The sequence below is a fragment of the Bos grunniens genome, chromosome 7 (genome assembly GCF_055505025.1).
Source record: "Bos grunniens cultivar Pamir isolate PY7600 chromosome 7, Bosgru_T2T1.0, whole genome shotgun sequence".
Classification (NCBI taxonomy): domain Eukaryota; kingdom Metazoa; phylum Chordata; class Mammalia; order Artiodactyla; family Bovidae; genus Bos; species Bos grunniens.
Genome location: NC_141171.1, coordinates 98708028 through 98724409, shown reverse-complemented (window position 1 = coordinate 98724409; position 16382 = coordinate 98708028).

The following is a 16382-nucleotide window of genomic DNA, read 5'->3' as shown; positions in this document are numbered from 1 at the left end:
GATCTTCATTTTCTGAATGTTGAGTTTTAAGCCAGCTTGTTCACTCTCCTCTTTCACTTTCAACAAGAGGCTCTTTAGTTCTTCGCTTTCTGCCATAAGGGTGGTGTCATCTGCATACCTAAGGTTATTAATATTTCTCCTGGAAATCCTGATTCCAGCCTATGCTTCATCCAGCCCAGCATTTCGCATGATGTACTCTGCACATAAGTTAAATAAGCAGGGTGACAATATACAGCCTTGACGTACTCCTTTCCCGATTTAGAACCAGTCTTTTGTTCCATGTCCAGTTAGTTGCTTCCTGACCTGCATATAGATTTCTCAGGAGGCAGGTAAGGTGGTCTGGTATTCCCATCTTTTGAAGAATTTTCCACAGTTTGTTGTGATCCACAAAGTTAAAGGCTTTGGCGTAGTCAATAAAGCAAAAGCAGATGTTTTTCTGGAACTCTCTTGCTTTTTTGATGGTCCAACAGATGTTGGCAATTTGATCTCTGGTTCCTCTGCCTCTCCTAAATCCAGCTTGAACATCTGGAAGTTCATGGTTCATGTACTGTTAAAGCCTGACTTGGAGAATTTTGAGAATTACTTTGCTAGAGTGTGAGATGAGTGCAATTGTGCAGTAGTTTGAGCATTCTTTGGCATTGCCTTTCTTTGGGATTGGAATGAAAACTGACCTTTTCCAGTCCTGTGGCCACTGCTGAATTTTCCAGATTTACTGGTATATTGAATACAGCACTTTCACAGTATCATCTTTTATGATTTGAAATAGCTCACTTGGAATTTCATCACCTCCACTAGCTTTGTTCCTAGTGACACTTCCTAAGGCTCACTTGACTTCACATTCCAGGTGTCTGGCTCTAGGTGAGTGATCACTCACACCATCGTGGTTATCTGGGTTGTGAAGATCTTTTTTGTACAGTTCTTCTGTGTATTCTTGCCACCTCTTCTTCTCAAAAGAGAAATACTTAATTCTAGATGAACCTATTAAATTTATAAACACTGGGCTTATAGTATTTACAGATACTATGTTATGTGCTTAATATACATTATATCTTTAATGTTCAATATACATTGTATTTCTAATCTTCCTAATAAATTTATGGATTAGGTCCTAATTTTATTCCCATGTTTTGGGGAACATGCAACAAATTCACACTGATTTCAGAATTTAAAAGAAAGCTGACTCCCAGGCTGAGCATTAAATCACTTTTTTTGAATTTCATGAAGTTAGGCATTAATTCTGGAGAAGGAAATGGCAACCAACTCTGGTATTCTTGCCTAGAAAATCCTATGGACAGAGGAGTCTGGTGGGCTGCTGTCCATAGGGTCGCACAAAGTTGGACACGACTGAAGCGACTTAGCAGCAAGCAGCAGCAGGCATTAATTCACGATGTTCAAAAGTGCTAACGACATGACAAAAGTTTCTGTAAAGTCAAGAAAGATACTAAATTTAACATAGAACTACAGAATCAACTATGAAATAACATATAAAAGGAGACATAAATTTGTTAAAATATTAATAGTTGTTGCTGTGGGTGGTGATTTTAAGGCTGCTTTTTTTCTTAGTTTACATTTTCCCTGTTTAAAAAAAAATGTTCTAGGTGTCATACCTTACTTTCATAATTAGGCAAAAAATGTGCAGTAATTGGTCCAGTTCCTTCAAATTATATTTACTCAGACCAATTTTAATTGATGTAATGTTACTTCTCAAAAACTTAAATTTGTTAAAGCTCACTACTTACTTTATCCAAAGTCTAGTCAATTTTTCTCTTAAGGCTTTTGGTTAAAATATCATAAAAATTAATTCCCAAATCTATATCAAATCAAAGAACCTCTTATTCCTTTCTGGAAATTTCCTCTTCTCAAATTCAACATGTCTAAACCCTAAATTAACATTTTGAAAACCAACGTCATCACCTGTCTTGTCCCTATGATGTGCCTTTTCCTAATGTTTTAGGCAAAACTCTTGGGACAACTTTAAAGCAATGACTTTATTCCTTACACTCCTATCAGTATCTTTGTAATCCTTACAGAGGCTTCCTCTGAAATATTCACCACAAGTATCCCTGACTTTCTAGTTTAAATGGCACCGCTCTGATTCATGTCCTTGTCAAGTTGGCCTCAAGTATGGACTAGACATACTTCATACGCAGTTCTCAAAATTATGTGAAAGCACTTTCTTCACTGTGCCATTCCTATGCTTTCCAACCATCAGTACTCCCAAATGCCTAGCGACCCTTTACCCAAGTTTTATGCCCCACCTCCTGCCTCACCTATTTTAGTCAACTTTTTGGTTTCAAAAGCTACTACCTGTTTCCTTCATTCCAGCTGAACACTGGTTATTCACCTTCCACTCCTCTTACACCTCTGTGGTCAGGTAAGTCTTGTCTGTTCCTTACAGCCTAATTCACCCTTCCGCTTCCCTAAGCCCTCACCAGCATGGAACCTTCTTAGACACTATAGAACGTTTCTTCCAGAGAAGACTAAGCAACTGAAGAGGGTATTGCTCCATGTCAAGACATAGAGGAGGATTTTGTCACCCTTTTAACAAATGTTTAGAGGCTGAAAAATGGTTTCAGCAAGCTACAGAAAAGATCAGGGTCTACATGGTAAAAAAGAAATATATTGAAAAGCACCAAACTGGTATGAGTAGACATTTTGTAACAAGAATTAATGAAAATAATGGATACTTTGAGTTTCTTTCTCCACATGTTTAGCTTAAAGAGACCATGGAAGATGAAAGATGACAGATACTCTATCTAAGAAATTCTTGTATCTCTAATCCTTGCTCATTTTAGTCACTGCTTTGATATATACCTCAGCAAAAATACACAATATATTATTTGTTTACAATATATTAGGGACAAATAATTCATATGGTGGCTTTTTGGAAAGCCAGTTCCATCAGAGGTACAGACAGAAAACTAGAACAGTGATCTCTAGTCTCTGCTTCTCTCTGTGTCATGAGCTTAAGAAAGTCAGAGCAAATGTATTTTTATTTTCACTCATGAATAAAACAACAAAACTTAACCCTTGTTTTTCATCATCCATGGGAAAATGCTCACTTTTGTGTTCGTAGACAAGTTGTTATCCTTTGCCTCCTTGATTCCAGCAATGAATTTCAATTTAAATAGTTGGTGAGGGATGGTTACAGCTCTAGGTGTTGGGGATTGGGGGAAGTGGAAGGTGAGTGTGTGTCTGTGGGTATGCATGCACGAGTGCACACACTCAGTCATGTCCAACTCTTTGTGACCCCACGAACTACAGTGTGCCAGGCTCCTCTGTCCATGGAATTTTCCAGGCAAGAATACTAGAGTGGGTTGCCATTTCCTTCTCCAGGAGATCTTGACCCAGGAATTGAACCCGAGCCTCTTGGATCTCCTTCACTGGCAGGCGAACTCTTTACCACTGCGTCATCTGGGAAGCCCCAGTCAAGGCTCTAGGAATGCTTAATTTATCAGATACATTTAAGAAAGTAATTAATATTGAATTACTGTAGTGACTTTCATTTTTAAAATACAACACCATGCCATATTTTCCTGCTTTTTGCCTAATACCTGCTTTTATTTGTGTTTCTATTTTCTATTAGATAAATGAATGCAGACAGAGTTAACATGAGTCAAAAATAAAGTATTATGAAATGTTAATATTAAAATTATCTACTTATTATCTCAGCAGGCTTCTACATGATTTCCAAGGAAATATTTAGTCCTTAAGATATTTCAGACTACAAATTTCTAAAAGAATTAAAGAGAAGCTGCCTTTCTTTGCCTCAGCTATTAAACCAAGTGTACATAGTTCTCCATAAAGAATTTTTAAAAAGGAGATCTCATCATTAGTATTATAACTGTTCTTATTAAAAATACTGAAAAACAAAGCATTTATATACTATATAAAATCGTATATATACGTGATATTCTAATTTGAACATATTTTCTAATTTTTGAGCAATGATTTTAACTATAAATGAAATATAAAACAAGCAAAATATGCTGTCATATCTCTAAATAGCCTTCAGAAAATTCCTCAATAAGTTTGTTCAATCTTATTCATTCAAAGCAATTAAAATTTTGCTATTTAGTTAAATAATTAACAATTCCACATGTAATAAGTCTGATGAAATAGTGCACAATGTATTTTAAGAACCTTTACTTTCATGCCCACCATGAATGCACCTTCCAAGAGATTCCAGTATCTGCAGGAATAGAGTGAGGACCATTTGGTGGGCCTGGAGTCTCATCACCACAGTAAATTCCTAGGAAACCCTAATCAGCAGAATGTTGGAAGCTCACAGAAGATGAGCGAGCCACAGAAAGCAGAAGCATTTGGGAGCCAGAAAGGAAGTACTGATGGCAAACAGGCAGGAGGAAACTTTGGCCGAGACATATGCGTGCCCAGCGGCCTCACAAAGTGCACACTTAGGTTATGAGACACACCTTCTGTTTGAGGCTGTGATTATTTGCCCTGGGGCCCTCTTCCTGTTTTCCTCATTTGCTTCATTTTCTGTCACTTTTCATGTTGAGATACTTGTGCTTTTCTTGAAAGGTATTTGAAAAGTGTAAAGATTATATGTAGAAACCTTGCAGCTCTTCACAGGAAAAGCGCCATAAAATCTAATACGTAAATAAAAAATCAGCTCAACAGATGTTGACTTTTTCTTGCTATACAGTGACTTTAAACTCCTGATTCAGAATCTGTGACCGAATAAATAAACTAAAAGTGAAACTCAATTTGTCTACCTTACCCAAGGACAAAAGATAAAAAGCCTAGATTAAACAGAATTATCTATATCCTATCAAACAAGATGGGACAAGAAGCAACATTCATATCTTCAAAGCAGATCTGGTAATAAAAAATAACACTCAGAGAGGACTTTTTCAAGTTAAATATCTTGTTCATTAAATAGACATTAATAAATCCAAACCCCATATGTTCCTAATTAGATTCTGAAAATAATTTAATGTACTTTTTTAAAGACAGCAAACACTATTAGCTGAGAAATATTAAAATATAAGGAGCAATTGAGATCACCTTGATATTTCATTTCTTAAAAAAAAATCACTGTTTTCTGGCATTTCAAGCAGAACATCAGTCAAGAAGTAGACCATCTTTATATCAAGAAATGGAATATAGCCCTCTGGAATTTTAAGTTCACTATCAACAGTCTTTGGAAATTTATCCTCATTGAGTACCTTTCTACTTTTAGCACTACAGTGCAAATATTTATTATTTATATTTATCTATCAATAAAAATTCTACAACTTCAATTGTTACAACTTTTAAGTATCATCCATGGGAAAACCTCTGAACCTCTGGGAGTCACAGTGTAAGGCATGGGCAAGCAGCACAGGCATGACATTTGGATCCTATTAGACACACGGAATTGAGAACTTCACCCCCTCATCTCGATCTACTGAGTCAAAATATGAATTTTGACAAAAATCCCCACGTGATTTATATTCACACTATAATTTGAGAAGCACTCTGTTTGGCCACTGGCACATAATTAAGCCTCCAATGACTATTAATAATCTTTCGGTGATTTCTGTAAATTAATTTTTACAAATCTAATCCTATCTCCCAAATATACTCAAAAGAGTTACATGATGCCATTGAATGAATGGAAAGGAGTGCTTTTGCAAGTTAAATTTCATGCTAAAATATATATAGAGAGAAAAGAAAAATATCTTAGAGAAACTATGAAATACATCAAGTTTCTTTTCTGTGATCTGACCCTACCCTCACAAATGACAACAATTCCCTCATAAATGTCCATTTGTCTTTCAACCACATTTTCTCCCTTTATTATTCTTGTGCACTGGTATTTCATTTCCTTTGAGAGAATTACTTTTGCCAAAATTTTGTCAAGCCTTTAAATGTTTTGGTTGCTTTTTTTTTTTTTGCATACACTTAATTTTTATTTTTTTAACTTAAATTTATTTATTTTAATTGGAGGCTAATTACTTTACAATATTGTATTGGTTCTGCCACACATCAACATGAATCCACCACAGGCTTACATGTGCTCCCCATCCTGAACCCCCCTCCCACCTCCCTCCCCGTACCATCCCTCCGGGTCATCCCAGTGCACTAGCCCCAAGGATCCTGTATCGAACCTGGACTGGCGATTCGTTTCATATATGCTATTATACATGTTTCAAGCCACTCCCCCAAATCGTCCCTCCCTCTCCCACAGAGTCCAAAAGACTGTTCTATACATCTGTGTCTCTTTTGCTGTCTCGCATACAGGGTTATTGTTACCATCTTTCTAAATTCCATATACACTTAATTTTTAAAACATAGTTTCCTTTCTCTTTTGGGGGTTTTGTTTTTCTTACATATCTAAGAAACTCATAACAAATGTCAAGTGCTTAAAAATAACATTGGAAACATAAGAAGAATTCAGAGACCAGAAATAAACCCATGTATATACTGTCAACTAATATTTAACAAGGGAGCTAAGAATACTCAACAAAGACACTCTCTTCAATACATTGTACTGGGGAAATTGGATACTCAATGTAAAAAAAAAAAAAAATGAAACTAGACTCATATATGACATTACTCATAAAAATTAACTTTAAATGAGTTAAGATTTAAATATAAGACTGGAAACTCTAAAACTCCTAAAAGAAAACAGAAAAAAAAAAGCCCTCCTTGACATGGATCCTAGCAATCACTTTTTCGCTACCACACCAAAAGTACAAGCAACAAAGGCAAAGGAAAATAAGTGGGACTACACAGAACAAACAAATTTCTACATGGCAAAAGAAACAATCATCAAAATGAAAAGGCAACCTAAGGAGTGGAAAAAACATGTACAAACAATATATCTGATTGGGGTTAATATGCAAAATATAGAAAGAACTCTTATACCTCACTAAGCTCCCCTAAAATAAAATCCCAATGTAGGAAAAGCACTTCAATAGACATTTCTCCAAAGAAGAATATAAATGATCAACAGTTACATGAAAAGTTGTTTTTTCCAACACCACTAATGGTTCAGTTCAGTTCAGTCGTTCAGTCTTGTCCGACTCTTTGCAATCCCATGAATTGCAGCACGCCAGGCCTTCCTGTCCATTACCAACTCCTGGAGTTCACTCAAACTCATGAGCATCGAGTCAGTGATGCCATCCAGCCATCTCATCCTCTGTTGTCCCCTTCTCCTCCTGCCTCCAATTCCTCCCAGCATCAGGGTCTTTTCCAATGAGTCAACTCTTCGCATCAGGTGGTCAAAGTTTTGGAGTTTCAGCTTTAGCATCAGTCCTTCCAATGAACACCCAGGACTGGTCTCCTTTAGGATGGACTGGTTGGAACTCCTTGCAGTTCAAGGGACTCTCAAGAGTCTTCTCCAGCACCACAGTTCAAAAGCATCAATTCTTCAGCGCTCAGCTTTCTTCACAGTCCAACTCTCACATCCATACATGACCACTGGAAAAACCATAGCCTTGACTAGACGGACCTTTGATGGCAAAGTAATGTCTCTGCTTTTGAATATGCTATCTAGGTTGGTCATAACTTTCCTTCCAAAGAGTAAGCGTCTTTTAATTTCATGGCTGCAGTCACCATCTGCAGTGATTTTGGAGCCCAGAAAAATAAAGTCTGACACCGTTTCCACTGTTTCCCCATCTATTTCCCATGAAGTGATGGGACCGGATGCCATGATCTTCGTTTTCTGAATGTTGAGCTTTAAGCCAACTTTTTCATTCTCCTCTTTCACTTTCATCAAGAGGCTTTTCAGTTCCTCTTCAATTTCTGCCATAAGGGTAGTGTCATCTGCATATCTAATGTTATTGATATTTCTCCCGGCAATCTTGATTCTAGCTTTTGCTTCTTCCAGCCCAGCGTTTCTCATGATGTACTCTGCATAGAAGTTAAATAAGCAGGGTGATAATATACAGCCTTGACATATTCCTTTTCCTATTTGGAACCAGTCTGTTGTTCCATGTCCAGTTCTAACTGTTGCTTCTTGACCTGTATACAGGTTTCTCAGGAGGCAGGTAAGGTGGTCTAGTATTCCCATCTCTTTAAGAATTTTCCACAGTTTATTGTGATCCACATAGTCAAAGGCTTTTGTATAGTCAATACAGCAGAAATAGATGTTTTTCTGGAACTCTCTTGCTTTTTCCATGATCCAGCAGATGTTGGCAATTCGATCTCTGGTTCCTCCGCCTTTTCTAAAACTAGCTTGAATATTTGGAAGTTCACGGTTTACATATTGCTGGAGCCTGGCTTGAAGAATTTTGAGTATTACTTTACTAGCATGTGAGATGAGTGCAATTGTGTGGTAGTTTGAGCATTCTTTTGCATTGCCTTTCTTTGGGATTGGAATGAAAACTGACCTTTTCCAGTCCTGTGGCCATTGCTGAGTTTTCCAAATTTGCTGGCATATTGAGTGCAGCACTTTCACAACATAATCTTTCAGGATTTGAAATAGCTCAACTGGAATTCCATCACCTCCACTAGCTTTGTTCATAATGATGTTTTCTAAGGCCCATTTGACTTCACATTCCAGGATGTCTGGCTTTAGGTGAGTGATCACTCCATTGTGATTATCTGGGTCATGAAGCTCTGTGTACGGTTCTGTGTTCTCTTGCCACCTCTTTTTAATATCTTCTGCTTCTGTTAGGTCCATACCATTTCTGTCCTTTACTGAGCCCATCTTTGCATGAAATGTCCCCTTGGTATCTCTAATTTTCTTGAAAAGATGTCTAGTCTTTCCCAGTCTGTTGTTTTCCTCTATTTCTTTGCATTGATTGCTAAGGAAGGCTTTCTTATCTCTTCTTGCTATTCTTTGGAACTCTGCATTCAGATGCTTATATCTTTCCTTTTCTCATTTGCTTTTCCATAGTTTATCAGGCACTTTGTCTATCAGATCTAGTCTAACAAGTGTGAGGTGATACATCATTGTAGTCTTGATTTGTATTTCCCTAACCATTAGTCATAAGGGATTAAAAAAAAAAAACTAAATCAAATCCCTTATGACTAATGGTTAGGGAAATACAAATCAAGACTACAGTGATGTATCACCTCACACTTGTTAGAATGGTTACCGTCAAAAAGACAAGAGGCACCATGTGTCAAAGGTATAGAGAAAAAATAGCCCTTGTGAATTGTTGGTGGGGTTGTAAATTGGTACAGTTGCTACAGAAAACAGCACAGAAGAGCATAAAAAACTGAAAATATGATTCAGCAATTTTATTTCTGGAATATATTCAAAAGAAATGCAAATACTATATTGAAGGAAAATCTATAGCCTCATATTCAGAGCAGCATTATCCATAATAGCTAAAATATACTGCTGCTGTTCTGTAGTCACTAAGTGGTGACTCACTCTTTTGAGACCTCATGGACGATAGCCCACCTGACTCCTCTGTCCATGGAATTTCCGAGGCAAGAGTACTGGAGTGGGTTGCCATTTCCTTTTCCAGGGGATCTTCCCAATCCATTGTTCAAACCCACCTCTCCTGCATGGCAGGCAGATTCTTTACCACTGAGCCACTGGGGAAGTCCAAGATATGGAGACCACCTAAATGCTCACTGACACATGAATGGATAAAGAAGTTACCAAATTTCACTGTGGAATATTATTCAGCCTTCAAAAGAAGGAAATCCTATCCTTTGTGACACCAACTATGGACCTTGAGAGTATTATTTTAAATTAAATGTCAGACAGAAAAAGACAAAAGCTGTATGAGCACACCTATATACAGAATCTACAAAACAAACCAACAACAACAAAAAAACTCATACAAAAAAGAGATCACATTTGTGGTTATGAGAGCTGGGAGGTACTAGGTAGGAGAATGGGATAAAGGAGATCAAACAGTATAAACTTTCAGAAAAAAAAAAAAAGGAACAAAAATATACACATCACCCACTTTTAGACAAAGAAGCCTTTGTGTGCTCCTCTCCAGGAAATCATATTTTAAAATTTAGCATGTTGCTGCTTTATAATTGTATAGAGATAACTGTATCACTAAACAGTGTATCATTTAGTCTTGCATGATGTTATATAAGTATGTCATTCTATAATACTTGAGTTTTTGATTCAGTGTTATGTTCCTGACAGTCATTTTATTTTGACATAAACTGTAGTGGAGTGACTTTCATTGCCATATAATGATCCAGTTTTCTTTCAGTGGGCTTTGTGTTATTCCAAGACTTTAGTTAAGATTAACAATACAATCTTTTACAAGTGGTTGACCAGATTTCCCAGCACCCTTGTTAAAGAGATTGTCTTTAATCCATTGTATATTCTTGCCTCCTTTGTCAAAGATAAGGTGTCTGTATGTGCGTGGATTTATCTCTGGGCTTTCTATTTTGTTCCATTGATCTATATTTCTGTCTTTGTGCCAGTACCATACTGTCTTGATAACTGTGGCTTTGTAGTAGAGCCTGAAGTCAGGTAGGTTGATTCCTCCAGTTCCATTCTTCTTTCTCAAGATAGCTTTGGCTATTCGAGGTTTTTTGTATTTCCATACAAATTGTGAAATTATTTGTTCTAGCTCTGTGAAGAATACTGTTGGTAGCTTGATAGGGATTGCGTTGAATCTATAAATTGCTTTGGGTAGTATACTCATTTTCACTATATTGATTCTTCCAATCCATGAACATGGTATATTTCTCCATCTATTAGTGTCCTCTTTGATTTCTTTCACCAGTGTTTTATAGTTTTCTATATATAGGTCTTTAGTTTCTTTAGGTAGATATATTCCTAAGTATTTTATTCTTTCCATTGCAATGGTGAATGGAATTGTTTCCTTAATTTCTCTTTCTGTTTTCTCATTATTAGTGTATAGGAATGCAAGGGATTTCTGTGTGTTGATTTTATATCCTGCAACTTTACTATAATCATTGATTAATTCTAGTAATTTTCTGGTGGAGTCTTTAGGGTTTTCTATGTAGAGGATCATGTCATCTGCAAATAGTGAGAGTTTTACTTCTTCTTTTCCAATTTGGATTCCTTTTATTTCTTTTTCTGCTCTGATTGCTGTGGCCAAAACTTCCAAAACTATGTTGAATAGTAACGGTGAAAGTGGGCACCCTTGTCTTGTTCCTGACTTTAGAGGAAATGCTTTCAATTTTTCACCATTGAGGATAATGTTTGCTGTGGGTTTGTCATATATAGCTTTTATTATGTTGAGATATGTTGCTTCTATTCCTGCTTTCTGGAGAGTTCTTATCATAAATGGATGTTGAATTTTGTCAAAGGCTTTCTCTGCATCTATTGAGATAATCATATGGTTTTTATTTTTCAATTTGTTAATGTGGTGTATTACATTGACAGATTTGCGGATATTGAAGAGTCCTCGCATCCCTGGGATAAAGCCCACTTGATCATGGTGTATGATCTTTCTAATGTGTTGTTGGATTCTGATTGCTAGAATTTTGTTAAGGATTTTTGCATCTATGTTCATCAGTGATATTGGCCTGTAGTTTTCTTTTTTTTTGTGGGATCTTTGTCAGGTTTTGGTATTAGGGTGATGGTGGCCTCATAGAATGAGTTTGGAAGTTTACCTTCCTCTGCAATTTTCTGGAAGAGTTTGAGCAGGATAGGTGTTAGCTCTTCTCTAAATTTTTGGTAGCATTCAGCTGTGAAGCTGTCTGGACTGGGGCTTTTGTTTGCTGGAAGATTTTTGAAAGAATGAAACTAGACCACTTTCTAACACCATACACAAAAATAAACTCAAAATGGATTAAAGATCTCAACGTAAGACCAGAAACTATAAAACTCCTAGAGGAAAACATAGGCAAAACACTCTCTGACATACATCACAGCAGGATCCTCTGTGACCCACCTCCCAGAATATTGGAAATAAAATCAAAAATAAACAAATGGGACCTAATTAACCTTAAAAGCTTCTTCACATCAAAGGAAACTATTAGCAAGGTGAAAAGACAGCCTTCAGAATGGGAGAAAATAATAGCAAATGAAGCAACTGACAAACAACTTATCTCAAAAATATACAAGAAACTCCTACAGCTCAACTCCAGAAAAATAAATGACCCAATCAAAAAATGGGCCAAAGAACTAAATAGACATTTCTCCAAAGAAGACATACAGATGGCTAACAAACACATGAAAAGATGTTCAACATCACTCATTATCAGAGAAATGCAAATCAAAAACACTATGAGGTACCATTTCACACCAGTCAGAATGGCTGCGATCCAAAAGTCTACAAATAATAAATGCTGGAGAGGGTGTGGAGAAAAGGGAACCCTCTTACACTGTTGGTGGGAATGCAAACTAGTACAGCCACTATGGAGAACAGTGTGGAGATTCCTTAAAAAACTGGAAATAGAACTGCCTTATGATCCAGCAATCCCACTGCTGGGCATACACACTGAGGAAACCAGAAGGGAAAGAGACACGTGTACCCCAATGTTCATCGCAGCACTGTTTATAATAGCCAGGACATGGAAGCAACCTAGATGTCCATCAGCAGATGAATGGATAAGAAAGCAGTGGTACATATACACAATGGAGTATTACTCAGCCATTAAAAAGAATACATTTGAATCAGTTCTAATGAGGTGGATGAAACTGGAGCCTATTATACAGAGTGAAGTAAGCCAGAAGGAAAAACATAAATACAGTATACTAACGCATATATATGGAATTTAGAAAGATGGTAACAATAACCCGGTGTATGAGACAGCAAAAGAGACACTGATGTATAGAACAGTCTTATGGACTCTGTGGGAGAGGGAGAGGGTGGAAAGATTTGGGAGAATGACATTGAAACGTGTAAAATATCATGTAAGAAATGAGTTGCCAGTCCAGGTTCGATGCACGATACTGGATGCTTGGGGCTAGTGCACTGGGACGACCCAGAGGGATGGTATGGGGAGGGAGGAGGGAGGAGGGTTCAGGATGGGGAACACATGTATACCTGTGGCGGATTCATTTCAATATTTGGCAAAACTAATACAATTATGTAAAGTTTAAAAAATAAAATAAAATTTAAAAAAATAAAGAGGATAAAAAAAATAAATAAATAAAGTATTTTCTGGGAAAAAAAAAAACAATACAATCATACTTGTGTTGCCTCTTACACATGCAATACTTCTAGGACACATACCTCAGAGGAAAGTTGCAGGGTTGGGGAGAATTCACATGTTAACATTGTTAGACAAATATTCTCTAGGTTGGTTATTCAGATTTCTACCCCTCTAAGAACTACACTGGGATCATCAGAGGAGAAAAAGCTTCAGGACACTCAGGTAAGGACAGAAAGGTAGACATACATTAGTAAGCATTGAAAAGGCCCGCTGAAAGGTGTGCTGATAACATATATTCAAAGACATCATTCTACCGTCCAGGAAAATACTCAGCATCTGCAAGAGAGGTTACATTGTAGATCTATAAAGTGGGACCTGTGTTTTTCCAGAGTAGAAAAACATTCAGTCTCTTTGTAAATCAGATATTCAATTTTTAGGATGTGTGATATGAATCACTGTGGTTTTATGGAGTGGTAGCTTTCATCACACATTTATATATGTGTGTGTGTGTGTGTGTGTGTGTGTGTGTGTATTTACACTATGCGCACTCAGTTGCTTCAGTCTTGTCAGACTCTCTGCATCTCTATAAACTGCAGCCCACCAGGATCCTCTGTCCATGGGGATTCTCCAGGCAAGAACACTGGAGTGAGTCACCCTGCCCTCTTCTCCAGGGGATCTTCCTGACCAAGGGATTGAACTCACATCTCTTATATCTCCTGCATTGGCAGGTGGGTTCCTTACCACTAATGACAGCTGGGAAGCCTGATATTTACACAATAGACACACTTTGCCAGTGATGAAAAGGGATCCTTGACAGAGACAGGAAAGAGGGGTGTTCCTGGTGAGCATAGGTTAATGCTACAGCATTTTTTTAGATGGGATATGAAGTATACAGTTGAAGTTGTTTAACACTTCACAAGTATATTATAAAATGTGTATCTCAAAAGAAATGTTGGAATGGCATTTTCTACCCTGCAGGAGAAAATCTAGAGAATAGGTATATTCTATTAACATATTGCAGTACAAAATCGACACAGAATGTTATTTTGTAGGAGGATGAGAGACCCTAAAGTCTTGATGTTGTTCTGATGTATGGGACTCAGATCTTTTCTGCATTATAGACATCACAGAGCAAACAGAGCCCACAGTGAGAAACTGCCAAAGTATGAAACGGAGTATAACTAAACATGTGTTCTATCATCTCCCTTTTGCCTACCTGTGAACGTGGGTGGTTCTTGGATTAGTCCAGGAAAATGGGATTTAGGAGATCCAAGAATCCCTTCTACATGTGGTTGCAGAGTAAATACAGTGGGGAAGGAGCTTGGTGATGCTGGCCTTTTGCAGATCAAGCATTTAGTAGCCAGGGAATGGAACAGAGATGCCAGCAGTGGTGGTTTAGTTGCTAAATCATGTCCGCCTCTTATGACCCCATGGACTGTAGCCTGCCAAGCTCTTCTGTCCATGGGATTCTCCAGACAAGAATACTGGAGAGGGCTGCCATTTCCTTCTCTAGGGGATCTTCCCAACCCAGGGATCAAACCCGGGTCTCCTGCATTGCAGGCAGATTCTTTACCAACTGAGCTATGAAGGAAGCCTGGAGATACCAGTGCTAGTGGTTAATGGTGTGTGTATGAAATGGATTTAGCTGGATCACTTCAAATATTGCCTTTCTTGGTATTAATATTGCATGCTTTAACAGATACAACCTTCCTGATTCGAAAATAATCCCTATAAATCTAATATACTGAACTTACACTTTGAATTTAAAGTTATCTTAGATGTTTCAATACTAAGAAAAAATTTAGTAAGGTTTCACTTCAAAAATCAAAGTCTAAATTGGTCATTTACATCATTGTTGGGATCTTTACGGAGAAGGCAATGGCACCCCACTCCAGTACTCTTGCTTGGAAAATCCCATGGATGGAGGAGCCTGTTAGGCTGCAACCCATGGGGTCGCTAAGAGTCGGACACGACTGAGTGACTTCACTTTCACTTTTCACTTTCCTGCATTGGAGAAGGAAATGGCAACCCACTCCAGTGTTCTTGCCTGGAGAATTCCAGGGACGGAGGAGCCTGGTGGGCTGCCATCTATGGGGTCGCACAGAGTCGGACACAACTGAAGTGACTTAGCATAGCATAGCATGGGATCTTTAGAGCTCCAACAACACCACCTTCTGAATGAATGTATTGTCATTATTTCATGTTCTTAAGACGGTATCACTCTTAAGGATATCTAATATTTTATCAAAGTGAATTCTCTACATTTTGTTTATTTCTGTCTGCCTCCATATAACACATATGGGTGTGGAGAGGGAGGTTGTGTATGCATTTTAACTGTTATTTCTTATGATTTAGAAAATACCATTTAATCGAGTTAATAGTTATAGTTTCTATTTTCTTCATTGATGCATTAAAATAGACCAGATGAATAACTGACTTTGATTTAGAATGCTCTGTGATTCACGGTTTTTAGGATTTAATGTGTTTCAATAGACCACAGATATTTTTCTTCTTTTGATGCTCATTTTCACAACTTTGGCCTGAGAGAGTCCCATTAACATTTGCTTTTGTGACCTTTTGACATGATGTCATTAATATTTAAAAGCCTCCGTGCTTTTAAGCACAACATGATTTCCCGGCCTCATTTATACCTTCCTGCTCCTAACAACCTTATCTTCAAGGAAGCCTGGTTCACTTGAGCAGAAAAATACAATTAACAATGAGAATCTGGACACTAGGGTGAACCATTTCAGTGAACAAAGTCAGAAAAGACATATTCTTTTTTTTACAAAGACATGCATTTGTATTGATGGTTCCAATAGCAAATAGTCTCCATTAAAATTTTCCTACATTGTATTTCCTCCATTAAAATTAATCCTACATTGTATTTCTATCTGCTTAAGTATAAAACTGAAAAATTATTATATCTATTCAATTAAAGGTCATTACCTATGTTTTATCTGCATATTCAAGAAAACCAATTATATGACATTATGGCAAACAGAAAATAACTGAAGCTCAAAATTTTTCTACACTGTTTTCTTTATTCTTGAGCTATGCAGCTCACAAATGATATTCGATCAAATTTCTTTGTTATGGAGCTGGTTTTAATCTCTCATTCTATGTGGTTATGTAAGCATTATTTGATGGACATAATGGTCCCATTTTTTTTTTTTCAGTTCACTTTCAATTTTTAAAGTTTTGGCATTCATCTAAGCTCCTAGAATATGAAGGCTTCCAACTACTAGACTTTTCTTAGTAGGAGAAATATTTCCTGGAGAGAAGAGAGTCTTTTCTTCTTTGTCATGATTAAAACTGATCAACTTAGTCTCCAAAATGTTTTTGATGATTTTATTTCATTACCTGGTCCATGCATG